The 14,370-nt window shown below is 44.9% G+C and overlaps 1 long non-coding RNA gene across 1 annotated transcript; it reads left to right on the forward strand.

Annotated features, from left to right (window-relative positions):
- The first annotated feature begins 2,318 nt into the window (after nt 1-2,318).
- Nucleotides 2,319-8,457, forward strand: LOC122943542. Its single transcript, XR_006390876.1, has 3 exons — nt 2,319-2,374; nt 2,573-2,624; nt 8,344-8,457. It is a non-coding gene; the product is annotated as an uncharacterized LOC122943542 (long non-coding RNA).
- Nucleotides 8,458-14,370: the final 5,913 nt, after the last annotated feature.

Raw genomic sequence — 14,370 nt, forward strand, 5'->3', positions numbered from 1 at the left:
CGTTTAAGGGCCCGGAGATCACGGGCATCCAGTATGGTTTTACGGCCGTGACCCTCACGCACAGAGATTGTTCCAGATTCTCTGGATCTTCGGATGATGTTATGCACAGTGAATGATGATAGATGCAAAGTCTTTGCAATTTTTCGCTGGGTAACACCTTTCTGATATTGCTCCACTATCTTTCTGCGCAACATTGTGGGAATTGGTGATCCTCTACCCATCTTGGCTTCTGAGAGACACGGCCGCTCTGCGAAGCTCTTTTTATACCCAATCATGTTGCCAATGGACCTAATTAGTGTTAATTGGTCTTCCAGCTCTTCGTTATGCTCAAATTTACTTTTTCCAGCCTTTTATTGCTACTTGTCCCAACTTTTTGGGGATTTGTTAAAAATTTGAATTAACGTATTTTTCCTTTAAAATGATACATTTACTCGGATTAAACGTTTGATCTGTCATCTACGTTCTATTACAAATACAATATTGACATTTGCCATCTCCACATCATTGCATTCAGTTTTTTATTCACAATTTGTATAGTGTCCCAACTTTTTGGGAATCCGGTTTGTAAATGGGCACTTTTTTTGTCCAACTCGAATCACCAAAACTTCAGATTTGTACAGTTTTTGAGAAAAAATTGTTTAGAATTATATATTTTATACATTTAGATCAGAGCTGCTTTGTGCCACCGTCTCTGGCCACAGGGAGACTAATGGGGTCATGTTAGCACATACAGTCAGCTCGGACGTGACCACCCTAAGGGCAGCCAGTGACCTACATCTCCCTTGCTGCCTGACTGGAAAGCAACAACCGTGTGAATTACAGCAAATCCTCTGCCTGCTATGAGAGCGGTCCAGCAGAGATGATCGATCCTTGGGGATTGATTAAAACGGAGAACGGTCACCTCACTTACTGCCAGTGAGAGCGACAAAGAATTCAAAACCGAAAACCTGATGGACGATTGTTACTGGGGGGAACATAGGGTCCTGCATAGTGTTCAAAACACCCTAATAGGGCACTGAAAAGGGGGTGTCACAATAAGAGAGTGAGGGAGCGCCCCTTTTATGCAATCCTTTATTGGTGTGCCCGTCCTCCTGTGCTTGAGATTCATGGGAACCATTAGTGCAGTCCATCAGACATCACAGATAATTTATTTTACAGTGGAGTAGCCCCCAATTAGAAGGGCCCTGTGCAGTTTCACGGGTTAAAAATATAAAATGTCTGACCCTTAGTACATAAGAGAGGATGAAGAAGAGAGATTGGCCTTCTAGGCCCAGAAATGGTACAGATGTGTTTTCCATAATGTATCATGGTTCAACAAATTCTGAAAATGTGCATGTGTTTGTAATGCTGTTGGGTGAAGATGGAAATCGAGATAATAGCGATCACCCGGATGTACCTGGCACCAAAAATGTTCATAAAAAGTGACAATAATGTCCATAGTAAGATAAAATATGTGAAGGCACACGAGAGGCGACAGGCTGCACTTGCGCAGCAGCATGTAAGTCACAGGCAGTGAGCAAAAGATGATGGAGATGGAGATGCAGTGTGCAGTGCATAGGGATAAGAAGATTTGAAGATGTCTCCAGTGCATTCTGAGGGAGGGTGACGGGGGAATGAAGTGCTTGAGCAAATGAGAGGATTTTCAATAGGTTCTTATGGACAACAAGGCAATGCTGGATGGATGGAGGTAGAGAGAGAGTGCAGGAGAAAGCATGAAGGAAGAATGGAAGGGGAGAAAAGAAGCAAGAGAAGAAGGGTGATAGAGGAAGGGAAAGAGCGAGAGGCAGTAGGGGAGAGTGGGAGGAATGAAACAGTGAGAAGGAGGGATGAAGAAGAAAGAGGGAGAGAGGAAGAAGAGGAGGGAGCAAGGGACAAAGAGGAGGGTGTGAGGGAGAGGGACAGAGAGGGGGGACAAAGCAAGAAGTAGGGAGGGAAGGTGAAGGGAGGAAAAAAGAAAAGGAGGGCGGGAGACAAGGGCAAGAGAGACAAAGAGGAAGGGACATAAAAAAGGGAGGGACAAAGGGAGAGGTAGGAAGAAGAGTGAGAGGGCAGACAGGAGACTGAGAAAGGGGAGTAAGAAGAGGGAGGAGTGGAGGAAGAGGGACAAAGAGGGAGGAGTGGAGGAAGAGGGACAAAGGTGGAGGAAGAGGGACAAAGAGGGAGGAGTGGAGGAAGAGGGACAAAGGTGGAGGAAGAGGGACAAAGAGGGAGGAGTGGAAGATAGTGGAAGGGATGGAAGAAGAGGGACAGAAAGAAGGAGGAGCAAACGAGAGGGAAGGAGAGCGGAGAAGAAGTGTAAAGCACAGAGGAAGGGAGGGTGCAGAAGAGAGATAGAGTGAGAGAGCAGAAACGGGAATGGATGAAATGATAGAAGGTAAGAGAGCAAGAGAAAAATGGTGAGAGACAGAGGGAGGAGAGGGCTCATGGTAGGGTCTCGTTTTCCACCTTCTTTCCATATGGCTCAATGAATATCCCTTCTGCTATATTTATTATCTGTCGCCTTCCCAACTATGCAGAGTCTTCCCAACTACTAAGTCTCCCTCTGGAGTAACAATAGACTTTCCAATTGCAGGACACTTTGTTCCCATTGACAGCGGGAGCTCGGGCCAAACCAACAACTTCTGGTAATTATCCGTATGGGCGTGCAAGTGTTTATTGTTATTCCAGAATAACCCACTGCGGGCCCCAGAAACACAGCAATACAGACCGGCGGCTGCCAACATCAATAAGCATTCCTCTTCTCACGGCCTCAGCATCTCCCCGATCTGGTACAAGTCACACTATAGAAGTGTGCAGTAATGGGACATCACCTTGAAAACACCAGGCGGTATACAGCTGCTAGACCGCCCCGCACAAGGATGCAGATTATTCAGACACATGGCAAATGACTATCTCTTCTGCAAGCAGAGCATTTGCTGTGAGTGACTCTGACAGCTTGTAACCAGAAACTTAAAGTGAAGCACCACCTTGTAGCTGCTACAGCAATATATGTGTGCATTGCTTAAAGGAGCACTCCCGAAAAAGCTGTTCAATTGTATAATGCCTGATGCATGGTCTGAAGGGACAGAGCATGACGCATATTCAAAAAACATCGAAGATAAAAGTTATGCACGGCCTCCTCAGGCCCCCCAAGATGTATTAGTATTTTTGGGAGTGTTCCTTTTAAATAGCAGTTCCTTATATCTTATCATCAGCAGTGTGCAGAAAATCAGTGTGCAGAGAAGCAGTGTGCAGAAAATCAGTGTGCAGAGAAGCAGTGTGCAGAGAAGCAGGGTACAGAAAATCAGTGTGCAGAGAAGCAGTGTGCAGAGAAGTAGTGTGCAGAGAAGTAGTGTGCAGAGAAGCAGTGTGCAGAGAAGCAGTGTGCAGAGAAGCAGTGTGCAGAAAATCAGTGTGCAGAGAAGCAGTGTGCAGAAAATCAGTGTGCAGAGAAGCAGTGTGCAGAGAAGCAGTGTGCAGAGAAGCAGTGTGCAGAAAATCAGTGTGCAGAGAAGCAGTGTGCAGAGAAGCAGTGTGCAGAGAAGTAGTGTGCAGAGAAGTAGTGTGCAGAGAAGTAGTGTGCAGAGAAGCAGTGTGCAGAAAATCAGTGTGCAGAGAAGCAGTGTGCAGAGAAGCAGTGTGCAGAGAAGCAGTGTGCAGAGAAGTAGTGTGCAGAGAAGCAGTGTGCAGAGAAGCAGTGTGCAGAAAATCAGTGTGCAGAGAAGCAGTGTGCAGAAAATCAGTGTGCAGAGAAGCAGTGTGCAGAGAAGTAGTGTGCAGAGAAGTAGTGTGCAGAGAAGCAGTGTGCAGAAAATCAGTGTGCAGAGAAGCAGTGTGCAGAGAAGCAGTGTGCAGAAAATCAGTGTGCAGAGAAGCAGTGTGCAGAGAAGCAGTGTGCAGAGAAGCAGTGTGCAGAAAATCAGTGTGCAGAGAAGCAGTGTGCAGAGAAGCAGTGTGCAGAAAATCAGTGTGCAGAGAAGCAGTGTGCAGAGAAGCAGTGTGCAGAGAATCAGTGTGCAGAGAAGCAGTGTGCAGAGAAGCAGTGTGCAGAGAAGTAGTGTGCAGAGAAGTAGTGTGCAGAGAAGCAGTGTGCAGAAAATCAGTGTGCAGAGAAGCAGTGTGCAGAGAAGCAGTGTGCAGAGAAGCAGTGTGCAGAGAAGCAGTGTGCAGAAAATCAGTGTGCAGAGAATCAGTGTGCAGAGAAGCAGTGTGCAGAGAAGTAGTGTGCAGAGAAGCAGTGTGCAGAAAATCAGTGTGCAGAGAATCAGTGTGCAGAGAAGCAGTGTGCAGAGAAGCAGTGTGCAGAGAAGTAGTGTGCAGAAAATCAGTGTGCAGAGAATCAGTGTGCAGAGAAGCAGTGTGCAGAAAATCAGTGTGCAGAGAAGCAGTGTGCAGAGAAGCAGTGTGCAGAAAATCAGTGTGCAGAGAATCAGTGTGCAGAGAAGCAGTGTGCAGAGAAGCAGTGTGCAGAGAAGTAGTGTGCAGAGAAGCAGTGTGCAGAGAAGCAGTGTGCAGAAAATCAGTGTGCAGAGAAGCAGTGTGCAGAGAAGCAGTGTGCAGAAAATCAGTGTGCAGAGAAGCAGTGTGCAGAGAAGCAGTGTGCAGAGAAGCAGTGTGCAGAGAAGCAGTGTGCAGAGAATCAGTGTGCAGAGAAGCAGTGTGCAGAGAAGCAGTGTGCAGAGATGTAGTGTGCAGAGAAGCAGTGTGCAGAGAAGCAGTGTGCAGAAAATCAGTGTGCAGAGAAGCAGTGTGCAGAGAAGCAGTGTGCAGAAAATCAGTGTGCAGAGAAGCAGTGTGCAGAGAAGCAGTGTGCAGAAAAGCAGTGTGCAGAGAAGCAGTGTGCAGAAAATCAGTGTGCAGAGAAGCAGTGTGCAGAGAAGCAGTGTGCAGAAAATCAGTGTGCAGAGAAGCAGAGTGCAGAGAAGCAGTGTGCAGAGAAGCAGTGTGCAGAGAAGCAGTGTGCAGAGAAGCAGAGTGCAGAGAAGCAGTGTGCAGAGAAGCAGTGTGCAGAGAAGCAGTGTGCAGAGAAGCAGACCCATATATCGGACCTCAAATCAGACCTCCATATCGGACTATTTTTAAAACCCCTATATCAGACCTGACCCATATTTTACATTCACACCTCAGATGAGATCCCATCTGAAATCCTCAAATCAGACCCCCATATCATATTCTCAGATCAAACCCCCCCATATCAGATGCTCAGATGATGTCGAACCAAAAATTATTGTGCTAAGCTTATACTGTGCCAGGAGGCTCCACACAGAAATAATGTGCGCCAGTACAAACAATACCATTTTACATCCCCCTTTACCTTTCAGATCACACCCCCATATCAGATCCCCAGATCAGACCTCAAATCAGAACCCCATCTCAGACTTTAAATCAGACCCCCATACCAGATCAGAACCCCATATCGCACCTCAGATCAGACCCCCATATCAGATCCTCGAATCAGACCCCCATACTAGATCAGAACCCCATATCGCACCTCAGATCAGACCCCCATATCAGATCCTCGAATCAGACCCCCCTACCAGATCAGACCCCCATATCATACCTGAGATCAGACCGCTATATTAGACCCTCAGATGAGACCCCCATATCATTTTTTAAAAATATTTTAATAGTATGGGCATTTTTGCACTCAGCGATGCCCATGATGTAATGTAATTTGCTCCATTAGTCTATGCAGAAATCACTTTGTTACAGTTCAGTGCTGCCACCTGCTGGCCTGAGCTGTAATATACAAGTAATGAGCCTGGAAGCCTTGTACAGGCTCAGGCTCATTACTATGTACGAACGCTTTCCCCAATCTTCGCACGGGGGAGGCATTCGTTACCCCGGAAGCATGCACTTTTGGGTTTTAGCCTTTTCAGAGGCCGTGGTTCTTATTTACGGCGGATGTTGGGAAGAAGTTAAAGCAGACCCCCATGTCAGACTTCCTCTTAAAGCGGAGCCCGCGTTAGACCCCCATATCAGACCTCCACGTCTAGTGCCCACTTCTGCAGTCACGCTCCCTGGTCTTCTCTGGGTCTTCTCACCTGTCTGCGTGCAGCATCAGTTCATAATGCGCACACTACATCCTGCCACTGTACGCAGTCAGGACAGTGCAGCGCGGCCCAGAGATGACCAGGGAGAAGGGGTGAGTACAGGCAGCACTCCCCGAACCTCCTGCATACATCATGGAAGAGCTCACTAGTATTCACTTTATAAGACGCAACTGCGTCTTATAAAGCAAAATATACAGTAATTGACAGTGTGCCACTGGCAGGGCGGGCCTGTGGACCCCCTGGCTTAAGGGTCTGGTCACAATTGCGACCGCTGCAACCCCTATATCTCCGCCAGTGGCTCAGTACGGTCACATTTTCTGTTTGTCTGTTCAACATCTGGCAGCTTGTGGTCTCGGCTGCTAATATTACATTTCTGGTCCTGTTACTATTCTTATATCTTTATTTCCTTGTTTGCCCTGTTGCTAATTATTATAATTATTATTAGTCATGGACGCAGCATTTCATAATCATTTTCCAGACACATACAGTGACTTACAGCTGATGAAATAATGATTAAGATGTATTCAAAAGGAAAACAAAAACTAGACAGAGAGGCGAGCGGAGAGCAGATACTCTATCATTGCACAGTGCCACAAAAGTGATACCAAACACTGAGACTGCGGAACAAGGAAGGACAAAAAGTCCCAGCCAGTCATTCTTACTTTCAGGGCTGCTGTGATATTTTACAGCACTGGTCACATGTTACATTATGGTCAATAGGAGTATGCGTCAGGAGCAGTGATGGCGGTTTAATTTCTAGGATTAAAATTTAGAAAGGCTTTATTGAAAATGACAGTACCAGAGGACCCTTCTGGCACAGCAATGGGCCCAGGGCTGGTGCAAGGATTTTTGCCACCCTAGGCAAAAGCTAAGTTTGCCGCCCCTTGACTCCGCCCACTGACCACGCCCTTTGACCCACCCCTTTTTTGTCAGCCACCTATTTAATGATTGTTTCATGCAACATTTTACTTGACCAGCTAATTTTAGATATTCTACAGCAGTCCCGTTACAATCCCCCCTCCCCCCAATCAGCCTTTAGACCAAATAATAAAAATAGTAAAAATAGAACATTTAACTAAAACATTTTAATTGTAAACATTTTCTCATATGCAAAACATAAAATAGCAGCATTGCACATATATCAAGTGCCAACAAGATTTCCAAACATAATATAAAAATTACAATAGAAATAAAAATATTAAAACAGTATAGAATGGTAAAATAAATAACAAAAAAAAATGAAAAACACTATGAGAGAGGAGAGATATTAAAGACTAATATTCCAATTTTTCTAACACCTCAAATACTTCAATTACCTAGAACGCTGCAGCTCCTCTGCCTCGCGCTCCCGTCTTCCCGCCGGCGCTGCACTGTCACCTGACGCTCTACATCCTGACGCTGTGTGAGCTCAGGAGGATAGTGCAGCGCCGGGGCCGCCGCCGCCAGGGAGCTGGGACAGTGAATGGGCCCCAACAGTCCTACAGAAGACAACCCCATGTGATGCAGATTTGGAACCACCATGGACCATTCTTGATGTTAGACCCTAATTTCCTCTAGTGGTCCCAAAGTACCTCAATCTGACAGTGGGATCTGGTAAGTGCCCAGTTTTTCCAAATCATAAACACAAAGCAAGGGTTCACACAAGAAAGCACGGTCAGACCGACCCAAGTAGAATCCAAAAAGTCAGCAGGTAGTTCACATCAAGCTGGGGAACCGTAAACACTCTGCAGTAACCATTCTAACTGGCGCCAGCAAGGGGGCAGTAATGAGGCGAAACAGCTTCTGCACCACCTGGCATTCCAGACCAGGAGTGCACCACCAATGAGGCCAGGTGAGGCGATCACCTCAGGCAGCACCAGGTAGGGGCAAGAGAGGCGGCAGCCGAACGGCCATGGGCTGAAGGGAAGGAGTTAGGTTAAGAAATTGTCATTGGGAAAGGAAGGTGGTGCCCTGTTTCAGTTTTTGCCTCAGTCTAGGTGCACCTCTGTTCCAAACACTATAAAAAACAACATAAAGATTGTGAGGAAGGTTCCTTACACTAAGCAGATGCCTTCAACAATATGAGTGTTGCTTGGGCACCAGCTGTGTCACAATAATCATGTTCTTGGGACTGGACTGGTTGCTTAGTGTAGGACTCTATAAATTGTGTCAAAGTGCTACTTTACCTGCCCATATCTATATAGCCCAGCAGGTGGCGCTGCAATAACGTAGCTTGGCGCCACCTGATGACTGCATTGCTGGTAGTGAATTGTTTGAGTCTGACTTCTCTCATCTGTCACATAATGTTTCAGCTTTGACTTCTCTCCGGTAGATTCAGCAGGAAGAGGTGAATGGATGGGATTTATTAGAATAAGACTTCTCCCGTTACAAATGTTTGATCTTCAGAGAGTGGCTGCTAATCCAACTGCACACCGCAAAGTATGGCGCTAAACCCCCGGCCCAGCCTGCGCGCCTCGCATCAAGGTGGCCAACGTTCCAGTAATCTCTAGTTACAAAGACTCACTTCTCTTTCTAAATAATTCCATATGAGCCGAGAACAGAGACCAATAAATTACTATTTCCCCTGGTTATTATTTTACCACTTTTGTTAAGAGTAAAAAAAATGGAATTTATTTCTCCCTCATCCAGGAAAGTGATTTACAGCCGTCTGGAGAGTGATGGTTCCTATATATTATATGTATGTGCAGTGGCTATATTTGGGGTGGTCCCAACGCTACGCTGGGTCCGCCGGACACCGGCGAGGTGTCACGACATATTGCTGCTCTCCGGAAGGGATGGTAAGGCGTGGTGCACCTCAATGGGAAATAAGTGCAAAGAGTCAGGGTCTGCAGTAAACCAGTGTGCTTCTTTACTGGAGGAACTCAAGTGCAAAAGAATACAGGCAGTGCACTGAGCTGACTTCTCCAGTCTCCTCCCGGGCAGAAGCAGATTTCGTGCTGAGGAAAGGCTTGAGCTAGCTGTTCCTCTCTCTCTCTTAGAAGGCTAAAGACTGGTGGCCCAGGGTCTGTGGCTCAGTTGTCTGGCTGGTTCCCTAGTCACAGGTCTGGTGAACCATAGTTGATGTCAGAGAATCCCTGTCTCAGCTTCTTCTTCTGTTCGCTCATACAGTCTGTCAGAGTCTCTCCTACTAAACAATGGTCCCTATCTGCAGACAACTAGGGGGTCTGACTGCTCTCCTTATGAAGCTGAGCTAGAACCTTCTAGTGGGGGTGGAGAACACAGCCTAAACAGAGACAATGTTACAATTTCTGTCTGTCATAGATTTGTATAAGCTTCAATGCAAGTCTATTGGAATGAAAAAGCAGTTTTTTCAGACGTAAACAAGTCTTCAGACATTAACAACAAAGCCAAAACAGACAGACAGAAGGTCAGTGCGCCTGATTTTTACATCCAAAATTTGCATAGGTAGAAAGTCATAAAGTCTCCCAGTATTAGATGGCTGTGTATTAACACTTTTAACAATGCAGTGTAGATATAACTGCAAACAACAGCACAAATCATAGTGCAAGATATCCCTTCAATGTGCAATATAGTAGGGATATAAGGCCAAATGTCCAAAATCTAAATTACTCTTGCTCCAGGGCACTACAGATGTGTAAGAAGGCAACATGTGATTAAAGCTGCCCACATATCCTATGAACAACTCCCTGAAGGATTAACACAGAGCCCCTAAACCCTTGCATAGATATACATAGTAAAATTCATTCTGCCTGCAGCCACCACTAGAGGGAGCTCAGGAGCTTGCTGCATACTGGTCATACATAGAACTTCATAATAACATAATAACACAGTCTGCAGTCAGCTCCTGAGCTCCTTATAGTGTTGGCTGCAGGAAGATAGAATTTTACCATATTTACTTCATATATAGGCAGGGGATTTAGAGCTCTGTGTCAGAATTTCGGAAATGAATGAGCATAAACCGCTGGCCCTAAGTATATATTAGAAATTTTTTTAAGGAATTATTACATTTCATATGAATAAAGCTTATTCATTTCTTTTTTCCTTTCTCCATTTTTAAGATCTCAGTTTGCTGCTGTTGAATGGAAACACGTTTGCTCATACACAGAAGCTGAAGACGCAAAGTACGTTAGAAAGTTACAGATCTTAACCTTATAGTTACGTAAAGCTTATCCTTACTAACCTTAAAGGGACAGTACAGGATTACAAAAACATGGCTGCTTTCTTCTAAAACTACATCTCACCTGTTCATAGGTTGCATCTGGTTTTGCAGCTCCTCTCCATTGAGGTGAAGAGGGCTGAGATGTAATACCCCACACAACCTGTGGACATCTGTGGCGCTGTTTTGTAAGTAAGCCGCCATGTTTTTCTAATCCTGGAAGACTCCTTTGACTGTAGTTTGCATTTTATACCCAGAGAAATAAAAAACTGTAAAAGGAGCGTCCATAATGTCCCAGTGACGCCCGGAAACTTTCGCCTTCAGGTATTTATAAGCTTTCACTATCTTTTCCGATCTCTCACATTCTGCTCTAGGACCATGCTTTCCTGGACATATCCTCAGAGATCTCCCCCGTCTTCTGCCCTCTCGTTTCCTCCATGTTCTCTGGCGTTACGTTTTTCTGTGGATCTGACCTCGTTCTGCTGCATTGTCATTGGGGTGGATTTCCGCTGACTTCATGTAACACTTCTTCCATGTAGGTTACCGGGGGTCCGAGTGCGAAGGAAATTAGAAAAGGCTTAAGTCATTCAGAGTCAAGGCAGCAAGATCTGAGTGAATGCCATAAACTGTCCTGGCGAGGAAAATAATATGTTACAAGATAAGAGCTGATCTATCTATCTATCTATCTATCTATCTATCTATTATCTATCTATCTATCTATTATCTATATGCTATCTATTTATCTATCTAATATCTACACTGAACAAAAATATAAACACAACACTTTCGGTTTTGCTCCCATTTTGCATGAGTTGAACTCAAAGATCTGAAACATTTTCTGCAGACACAAAAGGCCCATTACTCTCAAATATTGTTCACAAATTCGTCTAAATCTGTGTTAGTGAGCGCTTCTCCTTTGCTGAGATAATTCTTCCCACCTCACAGGTTTGGCATATCAAGGTGCTGATTAGACAGCATGAATATTGCACAGGTGTGCCTTCGACTGCCCACAATAGAAGGCCACTCAGAAATCTGTCTATTACCTATCTATGGGCAGCACGGTGGCTTAGTGTTTAGCACTGGTTTCGAGCCCAACCAAGGACAACATCTGCATGGAGTTTGTATGTTCCCCCCGTGTTTGCGTGGGTTTCCTCCTAAACTCCAAAGACATTACTGATAGGGAACTTAGATTGTGAGCTCCTGGGGACAGAGCGATGCTAATGTCTGTAAGGCTACTTTCACACTAGCGCTTGATCGGATCCGTTCTGAACAGATCCGATCATATTAATGCAGACGGTGGCTCCGTTCAGTACGGATCCGTCTGCATTAATAACTTAGAAAAATTTCTAAGTGCGAAAGTAGCCTGAGCGGATCCGTTCAGACTTTCAATGTAAAGTCAATGGGGGACGGATCCGCTTTAAAATTGAGCCATATGGTGTCATCTTCAAGCGGATCCGTTCCCATTGACTTACATTGTAAGTCTGGACGGATCCGCACGCCTCCGCACGGACAGCGTTCAGCTGTCCGCCTGGCCGTGCGGAGGCGAGCGGAGCAGAGGCTGAACGCCGCCAGACTGATGCAGTCTGAGCGGATCCGCATCCATTCAGACTGCATCAGGGCTGGACGGAAGCGTTCGGGTCCGCTCGTGAGCTCCTTCAAACGGAGCTCACGAGCGGACAGCAGAACGCTCGTGTGAAAGTAGCCTAAAGCGCTGCGGAATATGTCAGTGCATAAAATAAATAAAATAAAAATATCTCTGCAAAGACATCAAAAACCCAAGTTTCATTCCTCTGCTCTCTTTGCATCTGGAAATATTCCCTGTGTTATGACGCCCTCTAGTGGACTCGAGATAAACAGATATATTTTGTGTCACTTGTATCATTTAAAAAACTGTATTCTTTGAGGTAATGCGATTTTTTCCGCAGAACAATTTCTAAAGGGATATTACAGTTTTTTTTTTTACTTATTTGTTTATATAGTAGGAAATCATACCATTCTCTAATATACATTAAAATTCTGCATACATACCTTTCTATTATCAGGCAGTTGACCCCTATACGCTGTAAAATGGTATAGACCGTGTATCAGTTCTGTGTAATGTGTCCATGGCTTAACTGAAGCACGGCATCAGTAATGTGACACCCTTCACATCATATAATCCCTGACAGTGTTACATTAACATACATGTGCTGGGGGAACACACAGGACACATCCATGTGATAAGGACTAGTGGTGAAATAATGCTTTTTATTGTGGTTAGTACAGTAACTTACATGACTGTGTGCATTTACATGGCGACCTGTCTCTAGATGTTGTAAAATGGCTGCCTGTCTCTAGATGTTGTAAAATGGCTGCCTGTCTCTAGGTGAAGTTGTCATGTTGTTAATAAACTTTAGTGTAAAAGACAACAACACGCAGAGAGACCCTGCCAGACATGATGTTGAGGTGCTGCGGGTAATAATACTGTATATACTGTACATGTTCTGCTCCTCAATAGACTAAAATTCACTTGTTACCTGGGCAGTTAACTGAAAGCCAGGTCACATGATACTTGTGAGGGTCACATGACGGCTCACATGACTGACACCATGTTTAGTCCTATGCAGCTCTCCGGTGGATGCACAGGAGCGGCCACAGGTCTGTGTTTGTAGCACAGTCCCATGTCCTGGTTATGTCTCTTCCATTGGCTTTCATTCTTGGAAGATGTGGTAAAATACGGGGACATACCATCAATGTCTCAATTTACCATCTGAACCATCATTCACTTTTTCTGTTTCGGGTCTTCTAATGCTACAACCGACAGAAGATGTGGGATACATTCTACGTTGTCTCTCACATGGTGAGTATACATTACCTTCTAGCTTGGTGTCTGAAGCCTCCTTAGATGTTCTAGATATCCACCTGCAAGACCCTCTATGCCGGGTGGAGATGGATGATGAAAACATTGTTATTAAGATACTATTCAGTGGATGTGGGTCTAGAGTTCTGGTAAAAATCGTTACTATATGTAAAAACATACAGTAGAAGACATTGAGCTTAGCAATTAGATTACATTTCACCCCCTACCTGCAAATATCTGCTGCCTCCAGGAATGTAATCAGAAATTTTAGGGCCCCAAAGCGTAGGAAAACTTGGTGAAAGCTCTGCCAAATGTATATTATTTTTAAAATTTAAGTTAATGCCCCCATAATGTCATATAATTTTTCTAGAGCTCAAAATGCTATAATTCCAGTGTCCTACAGCCGCCACAAGGTGGAGCTAACTGCACTTTTGTTTATATGGCTAATGATGAACTCAATGGACTCTGTAATTATCAGTATGCAGTGAGCTCCTCCTAGTGGTGACTGAAATTTGCTGCAATGACAAGTGTACTGGCATATAGCATACTGTTTTCTGGGCTGTGGACCTCTCTAAGGACAGTATAGACAGACCATGAGAGAAAGAGAGTGAAAGGGATACAGAGAAATGGAGAGGGAGGTAATGACATCAAGAGAGAACACAAGTCAAGAGAAATAGAAAGCATGGGGGATATGTTCAGGGCATCACCCATGTCGCACTTGAGATGTTGCTGGTTCTTGTCGAACTGTGTTTTGTGCATGTTGATGTTTTTTTTATTTTCAGAACACTGTCCCTTTAAGAGAAAGATACTAGTGATGACTGTCAGTACTGTGTTCTGTGTGTTCATCGTGGGTTCACTGTATTATATTGAAATACGTTGTGCATACTGCGCCCCATCCTGTTCATGTAATTCAATGGGTCTTGTAGTGCTGTCTCGTGACACTAGGTGTCACTGTTGCATGTTATATAAAGACTTGTAGCAGGGAGCAGCCTGTAGTATGTGTGGCTGAAGCCACATGGTGTGAGAGGCTGCTGTTAGAAGAGTCAGGTCTGAGCAGTGAGTCAGTTAACTGGCAGCATGCGAGTTGTCAGAGAGGCTGGAGGAATGTTGTATAACACACAAGGAGAGAGAGAGAGATAGAGAGAGATAGAGAGAGAGAGATAGAGAGAGAGATAGAGAGAGAGAGATAGAGAGAGATAGAGAGGGAGAGAGATTGAGAGAGAGAGAGGGATAGAGAGAGATAGAGAGAGATAGAGAGAGAGAGAGAGAGAGATAAATCTTTTATATAGTAAACTATTTCATGTCTTCTTTCTGCAGTATGAGGATGGGAGACCCTTCTATGCTAACACCATCTACGGACCATCCCTGACACCGACGTTCAT

This window comes from Bufo gargarizans, chromosome 7 (assembly GCF_014858855.1).
Source record: "Bufo gargarizans isolate SCDJY-AF-19 chromosome 7, ASM1485885v1, whole genome shotgun sequence".
Lineage (NCBI taxonomy): Eukaryota > Metazoa > Chordata > Amphibia > Anura > Bufonidae > Bufo > Bufo gargarizans.